Source organism: Notolepis coatsorum (genome assembly GCF_963971535.1).
Source record: "Notolepis coatsorum genome assembly, chromosome: 1".
NCBI lineage: Eukaryota > Metazoa > Chordata > Actinopteri > Aulopiformes > Paralepididae > Notolepis > Notolepis coatsorum.
In genome coordinates this window covers 154,459,272-154,476,001 of record NC_140165.1, presented here as the reverse complement: position 1 = coordinate 154,476,001, position 16,730 = coordinate 154,459,272, and positions in this window count along the sequence as shown.

Here is a 16,730-nt window from a genome sequence, read left to right as displayed (position 1 = left end):
TATAGCTAGCTAAGCATTTTTTTATTAGAATAATTTTTTTTATTACTGTAATCCGTCAACATGCTGACAGAAGACAAAGAGTATTTAATCTGAACTCGTGTGGATACAGACTCTATGAAGGTCATGCCTCTGGGAGAATGATCATGCTGGAAAAACAGGTATAGTACAATCTGTTGATGGACTGTAAAGGCATATAGCGATAGGATCATAATAATTAGACTGGAATTACATCCCCACCTGCAATCAGTGTGACACACATTTAACTCATCAGAGTACATTACATTTAGGCTAATCCTGTTTGAGGCCAGATTGAACCTTCACTAAATTATGATGAACATACAGCAAAGCATTGCAGACACGATCTTTGCCTCCAGTCCTCTGAACGCAGACTACTCTTCTCTCTCTCACACACACACACACACACACACACACACACACACACACACACACACACACACACACACTCGCTCGCTCGCTCACCCCTCTATGTGTTATTTTCCTGTCAGCAAAGGCTCCATTGATATTCGTTAACAATAGCCCCAGTGATATTCTTGGCCCTGAAGTGGAGCTCTCTAGGAAGTGGCATTTCGTCAAGGCCCCTCAAGACTGAGAGGCTTCCCATTGTTTCTCTCCAAAAATCATATGTATGACCATAAGCAAAGTTAATTGGAATCTCAGAAAATGACTTCAAAAGATACTGTTCAACCTTGTTTCTTCAATGGATGAGATTAGGCTATTACATGTGATTGGGAATTGGGTCAGTTTTTAATGGTGAGATTGGATGATTTGATTTTGGGAAAGGACATTGCCATGTTGACGCCTCCTAAAACTTGGGTCATTTAGTGTTTAAGCCTTATCGCTACATTCTCCTTTTACAACTGCTCAACTTGACCACGATGTTCTTATTGTTCTGTCAACTGAATATTTCACCAAATGATCTTTTCTTAATCTTGCTAGTTTCAACCCAGTTTGAGAAGGTATATACCACATAACTCAAAAACCTCCATTAGATTGTGTATTTATCCCTGCCAACAGTGTTTCAGCCATGTTGCATAGTCGAAGTCATTACCCAAGGTAATACGTTTTTTTACTTGCAGAAATTGGAGAAATAAATCTAACCAAAGGGAGCTGTTTGTGATGAATTTCTTTACTCTTGTCGTTGGTTATATTACCAGAAGTCCAGAACGATTCCAGTGGTATTGGTGTGTATCCTCTAGTAGTAATTGTAATTGTAATTGTTTACGTTTCACTATTGTTGGAGCTGAATGCGACCAGCATACAGATGAGGCTCTAGTCTAAGCGCTCAATTGCCTCTGTCGCAGCAAAGTGTTCCATTTTCTGAACAGTAGTAAAAGCACTCCGTTCTTGAAGCTTGACTTCACTCCAAGCGTATCCGACTTCTTTCTCTGATGGAATGTGACAAGAATCAGAGTTTTTTTTTTGGCCTGAGGCCGGAAATATTTTTTACCGGGAGCATACATTTTTATGTGTGCCTGGGGGGGTCGTCCCTGTAATCCCCTTTTATTTCTCCTGTCTTCAGTAGAATGAGAGTAGCTTTGTTGCACTAGAGAACATTGTGTGAATGGTCTTAACAAACCTAAATGAATAAACGTGCCATATAACTAGCTTCATGTGACCTATATACCAGGACTTTGACAAAGATTTTGTACCGTGCTGCCATGGCCTAAATCTAGGTACAGACACCGTCTGATTTCACTGCTCTGCGTGGGCTGATAGGCTAGAGGACAGGGATAACCACGCCGTGTGTCCTGTGTCTGATTGTGTACCTGCAGCACCACCCTGTCTGATTGTGTACCTGCAGCGCCACCCTGTCCTGCCTTTGTCTCCGTCCAGAGGAAGGGGACCTCTAGCTTCACAGTCCTGCATCCTGTGCTGCCGGCTGAGCGGCTGGTGGACTCTTACGTAGCTGTGGCTTCTGCCCCGACGAGGAGGCTGCTTTGCCTTACAGTTTCCATGACAACTGCTCTTCTACAGTATTCAGCCGTGGGACGGCCTCTGCATGTGAAAGCAGTTCCCAGTCGTGTCTCCCAACCCCTCTCTCGCTCTCTTTATCTGCTATGCATTCTTCTGACTGTCTCTGTCTGTATCGGACAATGCCACTCTATCTTAACTTGTGCCATACTTTACGACGTCTTTGTACGTCAACCATCGTTTGCATTTGAATTAGGCAAGGGCAAGGCTATAATTCTTTCCCTGCTTGCATTTACATTCCCTTCTCCTTTACTACATGTATCATAGTCTAAAGGCTGCAATATAGTGTAGCCTTGTAATAGATAGATAAATAGATGGATAGATTGTTTATTAGCCACATGAACAAGGCCGGTGGAATATGTTTTCGGTACTGTATATTATACTCTACAAGCACAAATACATAAATGGATAACAGCAGACAATATACATATTACCACGACACAATACAGTAGGGATGCACCAATACCGATACTGGTATGGGATATCGGTCCGTCTGATACCAGGCTAAAATCCGATACAAAGAAACAGGCCTAACATCAGAAATCTAAGCAAAGTGACTTGATTTGCTAAATGTTTGACACTTTAATTATCTCTAATGGAGAAACATTTATTATATCTAAAAGGAATTGTCCAATGACCCCAAAATGACGGTTCAAGTCTATACTGTTCATTAAAAATAGTGGATCGGATCAGTACTTGTTATCGGCCAATACCCAAAGCCCAGGTATCGGTATCGGTATCCGGACTGAAAAAGTGGGATCGGTGCGTCTCTACGAGGCAGGGATATAGTCAACATAATCGACAACATCATCTCAAAAACAATGAGGGGGCTAGAGGGAAGAGTTCAGAGTCCTCCTGACAGCAGAGGGAAAAAAGCAGTTTGTGAAGCGTTTAGTCCTAGTGGGCAATGACCTGTAGTACCTCCGTGAGGGCAGGAGCCGGAAGAGGTGATGATGAGCAGGATGTGAGGGGTCGGACATGATCTTTGTTGCTTGCTTTACAGATCAGTGAGACATGAGAATGTAGAGATTCAACTGAGGGGAACGGGCTGCCTATGATTTTGGATGCGTTGTTGACAATCCTCTGTAGTTTGACTATCCGTGCCGCTGTAATAGAAGATGTGATGATGGACTCATGATGGTTGGGTAGAACAGAACGACAAATTGATGCTTGATCCGGTATTTTTAAAGCTATACAGTATAAGGAAGGAAAATTCGTGGTTGAGCTTTTGCAATTATGTGCTCAGTTTTAGTTTTTCATTTTAGGTTATTAATAACATATGTTGTTCAGAGGAATTTAAAACGTTCAGTGGTGTTGACGGGCCCATTTATATGCATGGGTATTTTGGGATTCTGCATGATGCATCGGAAGTCAATTTGTTTCTGTGTTTTGGCCATTAACTCATTCTGCGCCATGGGTCTGGGCACCAGAGGGCGCTATTACGCCAGCGCTGTAAGTCAATGGGGCGCTTTGTTCACTTGCGAGTGCTTAAAATATATGTTATATTATATCTATGGGTCTAATACACCCATCGACTGTCAGTGAGTTGCTTCCAGTCAACATCCACGAAACAGATTGTTTCGGACGCGATAATAGCCCTTTAGTGGAATACACTAAACAGTAAACATGTTGTCATTTTTCGCCTGATTATCGAATCTTCCTGAAATCAACGCTAGATCATCATTATTATCCTTCCTCATGCAAGAATGAAAAGAGCCCTGGACCGCGGGGCTCCCCCGCCACCTCCTGCACCCAACGGCACACAGCCACACACACACACAGAGACAGCGTCGATCGAGGTAGAAAGAAATATCAGATCAACGAAAGATTTTATATATAGTGTTCTTACCTTGTCTCTGATGTAATGCAAAAGAAATAATCCAATTATCTGATCGCCATTCCAAATACTGCTTGTGGAGGTCCATCCCACATTACCAAGCGTTACACATGAACGGGCGGGCGGGGTTACTGTTCCATACCATCGTTGCAAAGGCCTACCTCGCCTGAGCACCTAAACCCCACCTGCACGGCTCGGATCGTCCCAGAAAAGAAACTACACCATTTCCAATGGAGTGCAATACACCACCAATACGTAGGCGGCGGTATTTGCCCTTTTGCGAGCTCAGACCCATTCCCAATGATAACATCAGGCTGGATGGATGAAAATGAATGGATCTAGCTAATAAAAGAAATGACGACCAAAACCCGACTATACTCGTGATTGGCGCTGAACGGTTGGTGAGTTAGCCCGACTATACTTGTGACTGGCGTTGAATGAGTTAAGCATGAGGTCAATGGTCCTCATTCTCAAATGGACATACGTGAAAGTTACCAAGGAATTCCTTTGTAACTCGATTTACGAATTTATTCTGCATTCTCGAACGGCTTCGTATTGTACATTTGTTGTAGGATTTATGTAGGATTTTTGAAACTCGAAAAGGCAGTCGTAAGTTGGACAGACCAGTGTGCGCCCGTGTTTTTAACGGCTTTCTTTGTGAGAAATCCTTTGGGATTGCCGTCACTTCGATTCTACAGACATCCACAGAGTTTATTATTATTATTTAATTCTGAGGATGTCTGTAGAATCGGAGTGACCACAATCACCATGATTTATCTGAAATTAAGCCTTTAACCAGTTAATCACCTGTGCATTGTATATTACTATTGTTAGGGTAGCGTTTAACTTGAGCCCAAGAGCAGAACACAGGAAGAGGAGAATGGAGCGGTTTAGGTTGTTTAATCCAAAAAGGTACCATGCAGACAGGGTTATGAATGTACAGGAATGTGCGACAGGTGCGAGCAGGAGCACTCCTCGTGATTACAGGAACGTCCAGGCGGGTGGTGTCTTGGGAGACAGCGTAGACCGAGCGGCAGGCGATCCTGGAGACAGGGTTAGGACAAGGCAGAGAAATAGACAGAGCAGCAGGTAGGTTACGTCCTCGTACCTAGGTAGGTGTAGCAACACTCGGACAGTGAGTGGCAGGAAACCCAGGTCTCTTGTCGGGGCTGGTGATGACCTGACGAGTCTCAGGTGCATTGATTGATCCCAGGTGACAGCGTGTGGAAGCTGGGGTTGGAAGCTGCCCATATAAGGGCGTGGAAGTAGCAGAGTGTTACATTTGCACTCTGGTTGGATGGTGTATTGTACTTGTGCTGTATAATGACAATACATTTGAATCTAATCTAACTTCAGCTAATTGTTTTCACGGTTGAATATTTCCCCCAAAAGGGTCAGCATGGAGTAGACGCAATGGATAACCTCTCCTTATAAGGAGCTGTCGGGGCGTTTCTCTATGCAAATTCAGGTGTACAAGTACGCGCTTCCAGTTTAACACATTCCCTGCCACGCTTATATCCATCAATGTTTGATCACTGCCACCAGTCTAAGCCTATGGAGATGTTTACCTTCTTTGCAGGGCTATAACTTTTTAAATTGTATTGCTAAATTGACATTACTATGGCCCATTCAACATCGATTATCTGTCGTTCAGGATGTAGGAACGTTTTTACTTTTTCATTCATAGGTTCATACGAAAATACCGTCTAGAATATAAATATGTTTTTATCGTTTTCTGCAGTAATTCCTAGAACGTGAGTTATAGGCATAAACGCATATATAGATTATCAAATGTCGTTTGTTGCGATACACGTTATATAAAAAATTTCAACTGTACATGATCCTAAACATTATGACTGATCATGCGCGGATGAACGGGGGGGGGGTTGTTTATAATTCCGTGCTCGTCAGTAAATGCTTTATGTAGTATGGGTGATATATTGATCAGAGCAGTTTGCATGGATAATAATAATAAAGAAACGCGCTGAAAATTACGTCAGCGTCCTCTTACCGTTGGCCGGTGAGACTGGAGCAAAAAGATCCCACTTATTTGACGGCGATCGAGTCGATCCATTTCCGGTTTGTATAATAATAATAACAGCCCAAATCATGTCGATTATTGAGTTATGGCAGCGATCCATATACACGGCGTGTGTCTCGAGTCCCGCGACAATATGCGAGTGCCGGACGCATTTCCAAGACGCACCGAGATCGACTCGGCCATTTCCGGTTTGGTAACTCGCCGATCATCCACCAGGGGGCAGTATATTTTTTTTATCCACTTTTTCTCCCATTTTCTATTTTTCTCCCATCCCAATTTCGTATCATCCAATTCAACCCTCCCCTGTCTCGAACGCTGTTTCTTGCCTCCCACAAGCCGGCTGCAATGTGGACTAAGTCATACATAGCATGAGTCCCCTCTGATACTCGAGGTAACAGCAGTCGCATCTTTCCACCTGCGCGGCGTGATCTTTCAGCGTCAGGGGTCTGGGCTTTGGAATCGCTTCCTGATTCTACTGCGCAGGCGCACCAACCGACCTGTAGGAGTCGCTGTCCACAACGCCCGATCCCCACCCATCAGTTTCCCTCCCCCTAATACTGCCAATGTGTATTAGTATGAACGACCAGCTAAACTGAAAGCAATGTGGAGCGCTGGGCTCGAACAGGCGAACCCAGCGTCTCCAGCATTCGTGGTGAGCGCCTTGCCCACTGCACCACGTAGCCGCCTTCCAGGGGGCAGTATTGAAGCGTTGCAGAGTTGTGCATGCTCCCACTGCATCATACCAGGCTCCGTGAGGGAATTATGAATAACATGGCGAAAAAATGAAATATGATCTCAATAACGTCGTACGCCGTGGATTGGCAGAATTCGCATGAACTTGAAACACGTCGTACAACGTGAATGGCGCAGGATGTGTTAAGAATGAGTGACGTTGGCGGCTGGGTGGCGCAGCGGACATTGCGCTCGTCACCAACGCAAGAGACACCGGTATCGAATCCGGCTGTCGGCGGTTCCTCCGGCCGTCATACTGACTCAATTGGCAGAGTTAGCGGGAGGGGAGTCGATGGGTGGTAATCTGGACGTTGTAAACAGCGACTCCTACAGGTCGGTCAGGGCGACTGCACAGCAAAGACAGGAAATGGCGGGGGCAGTGTGAGCCTCCTACACGTTACTCATCGCCAATGAGAGTCCGCGCTGGCAGGTGAAAAGATGTGACTGGCTGCCTCCACATGTATCGGAGGGGACATGTGATGGGCTTCTATCCTCCCTACGACCGGCCAGTGGGGGGCACATGTGAGCAACGATCAAGACAGGGGAGGGGAGAATTGGCACGGCTAAATTGGGATGGGAGAAAAAAATTTAAATGGAGGAGAAAAAGTGGATACAAAAAAAGAATGAGTGACGTTTTTCATTCATGGGAAGTTGGGAACCCAGCTGCGAAGATTTTGGCCACTTACGGAGACTGTTTCACGCGTTCAGGAATCCCGAGGAGGATTTTTGTAAAAGTGTTAGTACAAACTTTTTTCCAAGATATTTACAAAGGTACTTACGTACATGTTCGAGAGTGAGGACCATTGTTTGCAGTGCAATGACAGCTTGGCCCACCTCAGTGCGATATTGGGTTTCATCATTGTTGGAGATGAGATGAGGCCTATGATGGTTGTGTTGTGTGTCGTCTGCGTATTTGATTGTTTTCACAGAACTGTCCTTGGATGTAAAGCGGGTGGTGTACAGTGAGGAGAAAGCCAGGGGGAGAGGACACAGCCTTGAGGAGCTCCTGTACTGAGGGGAAGAGGGTGTGAGGTTAATTAATCTTCACCCTCTATGGCCTGTTCCACAGGAAACTCTGAATCCAGTGGCATATGGCTGCATTGGTGTTCATGTAAAATTTTAATATAAATATCTAGGCCTATCACCGCCTCAGAAATATAGGCATTTATACATCGATTCTAAGATAAGATATTCCTTTATTGATCCCCTTGGGGAAGTCTGGGAAATAAATACTACATACCGTAATTCCTCTAATAGTAACCGGTATTCAATTAAAAACCGGGTCTATATTAATGACCGGGTGCGCTGTTGAGCTAAGCAATTATAAGCCGGCCTCCTAATACAAGCCGGGTATATTTTGTTATTGTTGTTATATGCTGGCCTGGCTGTGCAGTAAATACCATATAATGGTATGGTGTTAATGTTTACCAAGAGAGTAAGCCTACCTCAGAATTGTATAAAACGAAGTTATTATTATTATACCAGTATTGTGATTGCACAATTTTACTTTATTTAACTTTTTTTGACCACCTGTAATTGCACTGTTTACTACCGTATTTCATACTGTACTTGGTTTCAATAAATGAACCCAGTACATTTTACTGGGTTCAAACTGACACAAAATGTTGATTTATTCATTATGATCGGTTTGAAAATTAGAAATATAGGCCTCTCTCTTATACATGCCTCCTCCTAATACAAGCCTGGTATCCGCTACAGTTGAAACAAATACAAGCCGGGGTTACTATTAGAGGAATTACGGTAGTATGAATGTGCACAATGCTGTTTGCCTACTGTGCTGCATAGACTGTATGGTGCTTTTCAGAAGCACAATGAATTTTTCAATAAAGATGCAATACAACACTAGGTATAGCCTAAGTATAGCAGTTTTTACACTAAAACCATGAAATTATTTTGAGAGCAGCAACACTATCATCACATGCCGTTTTCAGGTCAGAGCAAACTTTCTCTTTATCGTGGCATTTGGGGTAAAAAGCCCTGTGACCTACATATGGTTCAGATGGGTTTCGCAGGGCTGGTTTCTGAGAGCTTGAAGCCGTGGACGCCAGAGGAGACGCTGTACATGATACCCTTTAGGCAGGGAAAATATTCTGTCTGTTCACATTTGAGACTCATACGGCATTAAGAAATATCTCCAAGGGCAACGGACCACAACTCACAAAGAGCCCTCGACTGACGCATGCATTAGCAATATTCAACCTGCTTCCTCTGATAGGAAGCACACTTGTTGTATGTCGTTGTGGATAAGAGAATCTACTGAATGGCCCTAAATGTAAATGTAAAATGTGTAGAGTAGCTCTGACTACACAGGAGCAACTCACTTCATTAACAACAATTGATTTCAGTAACAACAATGCTGCAGAATAGCCGATACCTGCTGCTTTTCATCCTGTTTTTGTGTGTTTCTTTGTATGTTGGTTTTTCAGAGTCTCTCCTGCAGCCTGCTTATAATGCAAGTAGTGGCCAGCGTAAACGAGGGACCATTACAGGAACTGTGCGTAATAAGGGAGAGGCTCTTGTGGTTTGCGCTTTGCAGCTGAATTCTGCCGTGAGTTGTTAGGCAATACTTCCACATCTGCGCGATAGAACAGAAGACGGAGGAGAGACCATAGAGCAGCTGCTTAGAGTACAGGCATTCCCCTGTGAGGGGCACTCCGCTGCTCCAAAAGAGAGGGAGGGAGGGAGGGAGGGAGGGAGGGAGGGAGGGAGGGAGGGGAGAGTTGGGGAAACGAGGGGAGCGGATGGGGTGGGGGGTTTCTCCTTCCCAGAGACGGATTCCTCCCAGTCTTGAGTAGATGCAGAAGGAACCTAGGCGTTAGCAAGCAGCCCGGAGTTCCTGTTTTGATGCAAGAGGGAGAGCAGTGATCTCTTTCTGCTGGAGCTCCAGACGTCTTGTGGTGCTCTCTGTCTGACTATCTGTGATCAGTGATGGAGGCTAAGTCTCTCTTCAGTCTGCACAAAGCTCTGGCTCAGCCAGTCAAGATGTGCATGTTTGATTTCCCTGTCACCATACTGGAGGATCTGGTAAGCAAGGTGGGTGGGTGGGTGGGTGGGTGGGTGGGTGTGTGTGTGTGGGTGTGTGTGGGTGTATGTGTGTGTGTGTGTGTGTGTGTGTGTGTGTGTGTGTGTGTGTGTGTGTTATTCAATCATGTTTGCATGTGTGCGTGAATACAGTGTTTGTATGCATTTCCATGTGTGTGTATATTTATGTCCATAGTATGTGAGAGATACAGCTCACAATATGTAATCAGTGGTTGTTTGTGGAGAAGGTGCTTGTAAGTGTGATGATGTGCCACCACTGTGGCTGTTCCACTGTTCTCTGTTTATCTGGCGCCAGTCCAGCACATCCAAGCAACCAGTCCCCCTGTGGATGGACGAGCTCATGCCCTTTACATGTTTGGTCATGCCCACAATCCCACGCAGCCCAGTGAATGTCTCTTGTCTTTTTGTATCAATCTTTGTTAATATGATTTATAATAGTTCTCTAATACAAAGTGGTCTTAGAAAGGGAGTGTTGTTGATCTCTGAGCTTAACAGAGAGGAGCCTCTGAGAATCCATCCTGTTCTCTGCTCACCGTGACTGACGGTTGCATCTGCGTTGCCTGGTGTCAGCTGTTCAGCTTCACTCCTCGTTCCCACACACTCTACTCCCTACCCTGCTGAACTCTACTGCCTCTCTATCTGTTCCTCATGACAGTTTTGTAACGTGTGCCTTGGTGGGCCAGTTAAGCTCAATGAGTGGAACACGGCACTGACACACTGCCAGGATTGGGGCTGCAATTCCTACTGGGGCCCAAAGAAATATGCTGGGTGGGAAATAATAGAATGGAATATAAATACTTTAATCATCCTGAGGGAAATTTGGCACTACAAATCGCTCACAGTAAACATTTAGGTAGACAAAACAAAGTCACGAATAAGAATAACAAAGAAATTGCCTACGAATAAAGAATAAAAATAAGCCTAAGAATAAAATACGGTCCGGGATTCACATTTCCTATGTTATGTATATACACATTCTAATATAAATATACAGTAAAAATATCCAGAAATCTACAGTAAGTGTACTGTACAGTAAGTGTAATATTGAACAATGTTGTTTTAAAAGTAAACGTCCAGGAAGATGGTAACTGTCACCCTGTGCTCAGTGAGGCAGTGAGGCACAGTGATGCATTGTAAAGTCGAAGAACACCGGCCAGATGCTGGTTAATTCTGCCTGTGGTTGGTATGTTTATCTACTCAGCTAGACAGTAAACAACTTTCTTGTGTTTTAAAATTCAGTTTGGCAGGTAGAATAATGAACACACTGGCTAGTGAATACAGGGGTCCCCTGCCCTGAATGTATGCACTCACGGCTATGTAAGGCACTTTGGAATAAAAGTGTCCACTATGGCAACAATCTTGTGTTTCTGCCTATGTCTCAACAAAAGCCTTGTAGTGTTATTGCATTTCTTATCACCTAAATTATGTTTAAGTACTTATGGTCAACAAAAGAAAATTCTCTACAATCATTCTGCCATTGCCTGTTACATAACGTTATATTGGGGGCGGTGACAGTGGCTCGGGAGGTAGAGCAGTTGTCTGGTAATCCGGAGGTTCCCGGTTCAATTCCTTTTGATCAATTCGCTTTGGATAAAAGTGCTATATAAATGCACCATTTACCATTTATATTACTGGACTGATGCCTTGCTTCAGCAGCAGCTTTCCAGCACTGATGAGTTCATTCTTTCAACTGACAGAAAAGCTGTTTGATAGGCTCCCTCCGTGAGCTATTGTTAAACTGTCTCAGAGCCATCGCTTTTCCAAATGATCCACAGTTGGCTGCAGTTGGTATGAGAAAGCATTTTTAAAGGCCAAAGACCTTCGGAGCAAGGAGTACCTTGAATGGACATGCCGCTCCTTAAGATAATGGAAGGGAATAAATCATGACGTTCTTAAAGGAAAACTCCAACATTTTGGGAAATTAGCTTATTTAACATCTTCCCTGGAGTTAGACCAGAAGATACATACCTTTTTTGTCTCTGTGCATGCATTAGGCTTAGGGAACAGCCGCTCCGTTAGCGTAGCTTAGCTTCATCCCTGGAAGTGGGTCAGAGTTGTAGCCTGACGTTCCCTACAGTGCCCTACAGTCACGAAATACACTCCAAATACAACTCCAAAACGTTCCTGTAAACATGTTGTGACCTGTGTATTTACCACGTGGAGAAATAAAAAATAATTGAATTCGACAATTACGTTTTCTAAGCAAATATACTCTGAACTATTTTTTGCCTAACCACTCCTAGTCTGGGCGCAGTCAGTGATTTCAACGTGTCGCCGTGTTTGTTGACATTCTCATTCATTCAAAGGATCCGAACCGATTGAAGTTTATGGATACCATGACTTAAAAGTTAAAATCCTCTTACCTTGACGATTAAAAGCCTCCCCAATTTAGAAAACAGTATTCCAATGGCTGGTCTTGATAGGCTGCTAGCTAAAGTTAGTTTAGGTTTGTGTTAACGTTAGATAATGTACAAAATAAACGTATTCCGCTGCTATAGACGTCGCTCTTCTATTTTGAAACCCCCCAGAAAGGAAGTCATTCCTCTCGTTATTTACTTTAGTGTCCGCCCGGTTCTGTGTTTGTTGGTTAGCTCCGTTAGCTAGCAGCCTATCAAGACCAGCCATTGGAATACTGTTTTCTAAATTGGGGAGGCTTTTAATCGTCAAGGTAAGAGGATTTTAAGTCATGGTATCCATAAACTTCAATCGGTTCGGATCCTTTGAATGAATGAGAATGTCAACAAACACGGCGACGCGTTGAAATCACTGACTGCGCCCAGACTAGGAGTGGTTGGCAAAAAATAGTTCAGAGTATATTTGCTTAGAAAACGTAATTGTCGAATTCAATTATTCTCCACGTGGTAAATACACAGGCCACAACATGTTTACAGGAACGTTTTGGAGTTGTATTTGGAGTGTATTTCGTGACTGTAGGGCACTGTAGGGAACGTCAGGCTACAACTCTGACCCACTTCCAGGGATGAAGCTAAGCTACGCTAACGGAGCGGCTGTTCCCTAAGCCTAATGCATGCACAGAGACAAAAAAGGTATGTATCTTCTTGTCTAACTCCAGGGAAGATGTTAAATAAGCTAATTTCCCAAAATGTTGGAGTTTTCCTTTAAGAGCAGCCCTTTTTTCTGTCAAGTCGTCAGCAGTGCTCTCTGGGGGAGTTATTTGACTGGGCATGAATGGAAAGCTCCTTTCAGGGCCGCTCTCTCTGGCTGTCAGTGGGAGGCCTTTCTGTGTGCCAGTTCCCTAGGACTCATTGGAGTTTTTGTTTAGCCTGACTCACACAAGGTCACATAACACTACATAAAATATGCTTGTGAAAGCTTTATATCAGGGGTTGAAAGAGCCCTGAAACACATGGATTGGGAACTCATTCCATATGGTTCCAAGAAGCATTTCCATTATTATACGTGACAGCATTTAGCCTGCACACTCTTATCATTCTAATAGAGCTCCGATTGAGTATCACACCTGCTACATAAGCATAGCACCAGTCCTAGGGTTTTTTCTTATCAGTTGTTATTAGATTGTTTTCATTTGAATCGGGAACTATCTTGTCATTTCTTGGCCAAACGTGTTTTGTTACATTTTTTGTTCAGCTGTCACAAAGAAGCCTATATAGCGGTGCCACACTATCTAGCTTGTTGTTGTTGTTGTTGTTGTTGTTGTTGTTGTTGTTGTTGTTGTTCTTGTGTAGGTTTGTGACTATTACTGGGGAGTGACTATTATTTCACTCATTTGACGGATACAGAATGGACTTTACTGGAAGTGGACAGATCTTTCTGCTTTAAGTTAATGTTTTATGGTGTTGTTCCCTTGGTGTTGACACAGCTGTTTGAGTAAACATCTATTGGAGAGCGTTTGAAGGGGTTTATCCAATCTGTGACGGGGAGGGAGGGGTTTGAGCTCTGGACTGTGCTTAGTGGACTGGAGTGCGGTGCCCTGGTTCTGAAGGAAGCTGTGATGTAATGTGGGCCCAGTGGACCTGTAGGCTGCTGGGGAGACAAGCCCGCTACGGTGATAACGAGTCTGCTCACCACCAGGCTGTTCTCATTAGCCTGACCAGAACACAGGCATACATACGGGTATGGCTTTATCTTCTTCTTACTAATGTTACTGTGTTTCCATGAAAGAGGAGATTTCTCGATATGTATTTTTCTCTGCAGTACAACTCTTTTTAAGTAGCCTATATCCAGCTCTCCTGAATCACTCTCAGCTCTGTCCATTTCAGCCCAGTGTTTACACTTTTTCTTTTTTAATTAATATTATAATCTGTGATTCAATTTAGGTGATCCAGAAATTATTTCTGAATCAACCTGAAATCGATTTGAAAACGGCAGGAGAGGGGGCTGCTGGTGTCCATTGAAGGGGCTAGATACTGTAGTTAGTAGCAGATGATTGATTTTTTTTTTAACCCTTTTAAGAGGCAGAGGCCAGGCGTCTGGAAAGCCTTGTTGTTCTGCAGTGAGACTCCACCTCACCTGTCTGGGGCTGTTAGCTCAGAGGGACGTGTCTGGGGAGGAACTGTCGAGGCCCAGACTGCAGTAACACTCTAGCACAGCTGGAGGGCGCTGTGGTGGCCTATTACCACCAAACACTAATGGTTTCACCAGGATGTAGTCTGATAGGCTCAGCCTCAGTCAGAACACTGGCTTGATATCCTATTCAGGGCGTAACGATTTTTAGCTGTTTAGGAGATTTTCTATGGAAGGACAGATATATTTTCTTGGGGCATTGTTTGTATTCACGGTGTGTGTCTATCTATGTGTGTGTGTGTGTGTGTCGTGTGTGTGTGTGAGAGACAGAGAGAGAGATTAGGTCATTATATATTGGGGTGTATACTGTATCTGTCAACCCCCATAGCAGCATAACAACATCTACCTTCATTGATTCCGGTTGAGAGGCTTCGACGCTTTAGTTAAATGGCTACAGGCTGAAGTTGGCTCAGCCCCCCTCCCTCCATATGAATAACCACTGTATAGCCATGAAAGATGAAATTACATACCTAGGGTCCATCCTAGAGGAAAATCTTTCCTGTGACAAAATGGCATCCAAGGTAATAAAAAAAGTCAACCAACGAACTCTATTCTTGTACCGGATCTCCTCTCTGGTAAACAAGAATACCCTGAAGACTCTGGCAGGAGCACTCATTCAAGGGTACTACGACTATGCTTGCACCTCATGGTACCAAAGCACCTCAAAGGCGCTAAAAACAAGATTACAAATATCATAAAACAAACTGGTCAGACTACTACTTGACCTGAACCCCAGAACCCACCTCACCCCTGCCCACTTTGACTACCTAGGATGGCTTAGAGTAGACGACAGAGTACAGCAACTTGCAATGGGCCTGGTCTACAAGATACACTACACCACTAAGGTACCCATGTACATGTCAAAATACTTCCCAAAGGTCAGTGAATACCACGACCACAACACCAGAGGAAGCTCAACAAATCATGTTAAACCCAGATTCGGCTCAAACAAGGGACTAAACACGTTTCGCAATTATGCCACATCAATGTGGAACGCCCTACCCAAAGCTGTAAAGGAATGTGAATCCCTACCCACATTCAAAACCGCTCTAAAAGAGCACCTACGGGAGGCTGTAATTCGAAACTGGCCACCGTAAATGTCCAAACCCCCCCACCCACCCCCTCCTAATGTACAGTCTCCTCCCCATCATATGTATACTCTCTGTCAGGATCTATGGGTAACAGTACTGTATATTTGCATATCATATGTCACAAATGTAACAGTACTATATACCTGTATGTCATGTATGTCCCTATGCCATAAATGTCATGATGTCATGTATGTTGTGTACTGTATGTCATAAATGTCACTATGAATTGAAAATGGGGGACCGATGTAAACAAGACAAACGTCTTTCTCTGGTCTGCATCCCCTTAACAATTGTATGTATTGAGCCGTACTATTGTACCCATTCTGCAATCTGTTAAATAAAGTTTTCATTCATTCAGCCCCCCTCCCTCCATATGAGTAATCATCTGAAATGAGCAAATCTGCAAAATACTCGTGTGTAATTGTGGTGGTATGTCACTATGTGAAAAGACATTGTATTTTTTATTTTATTTATTTTATTTTACTGTCTTTAGTAGCTCTTTATTACTTGCTGTTATTGGTTATTTGTGTATCTTTGTATTTTTACTACACCAGTGACAACGCCTTGTTTTTCCCAGAGGGGGTATAAAATGTATCTCTTATCTACATAAGATCAGCTTTTCCCTTAACACAACCTCTCAAATAGCTGTAGATTTATGAATTATTGATCATAGATAGCAGCTACTCTGAACAACAAAATGTTTGGTAGAAAACATCCCTACTGTCGAAGCAGATGTGTCTTTACTGATTTACCTATCTCAAACCCTGCTTTCTTTTCTTGATCCTCCGATCACAACTGTTACGTAAAAAGAGGGCGGGATTGTTATAGGTCACTGGGACGCCTGTTGTCTTTTTTGTCCCCGGAGGGCCGGCCAACAATGGCGAATGTCCCTAACTGACTGACAGTGATGCCACAGATTACTTGTAAAAAGAATCTGATTACTGATTACTGATTACTCCTTTAAAAAGTAATCTAGTTACTTTACTGATTACTTGATTATCAAAGTAACTTATTTACTTTGAAAGTAACTAGGTTACGAAGTTGTCGTCGTCCCCCCTGCTGCTGCCACAACATAAGAATGACAATTTTTTTTTCTCTCTCTCTCTCTCTCTCTCTCTACCAAATCCATTCTGAGACAACGGACTCAGTGCGTACTCCGCAAGTCGCGCGTTACATGAATCTCTCTCTCTCACTCTCACTCTCTCACTCTCTCTCAAGTAGCCAAATTACACTATAAAACAAACTGGATAGTTTATTTAACTTCATGCTGAAGCCATTCTAAAATCAGCTATAAACGTAAACATGCGTGTGTGGCTGTGTGCGTGCGTGCACGAGCGCACATCCCATCTCCAGTCTAGCTGACTGTACCCCTGGCTCTCTTATCATCAGCATTATGAGATAGTAACTAAATAGTAACACACAGCCACTT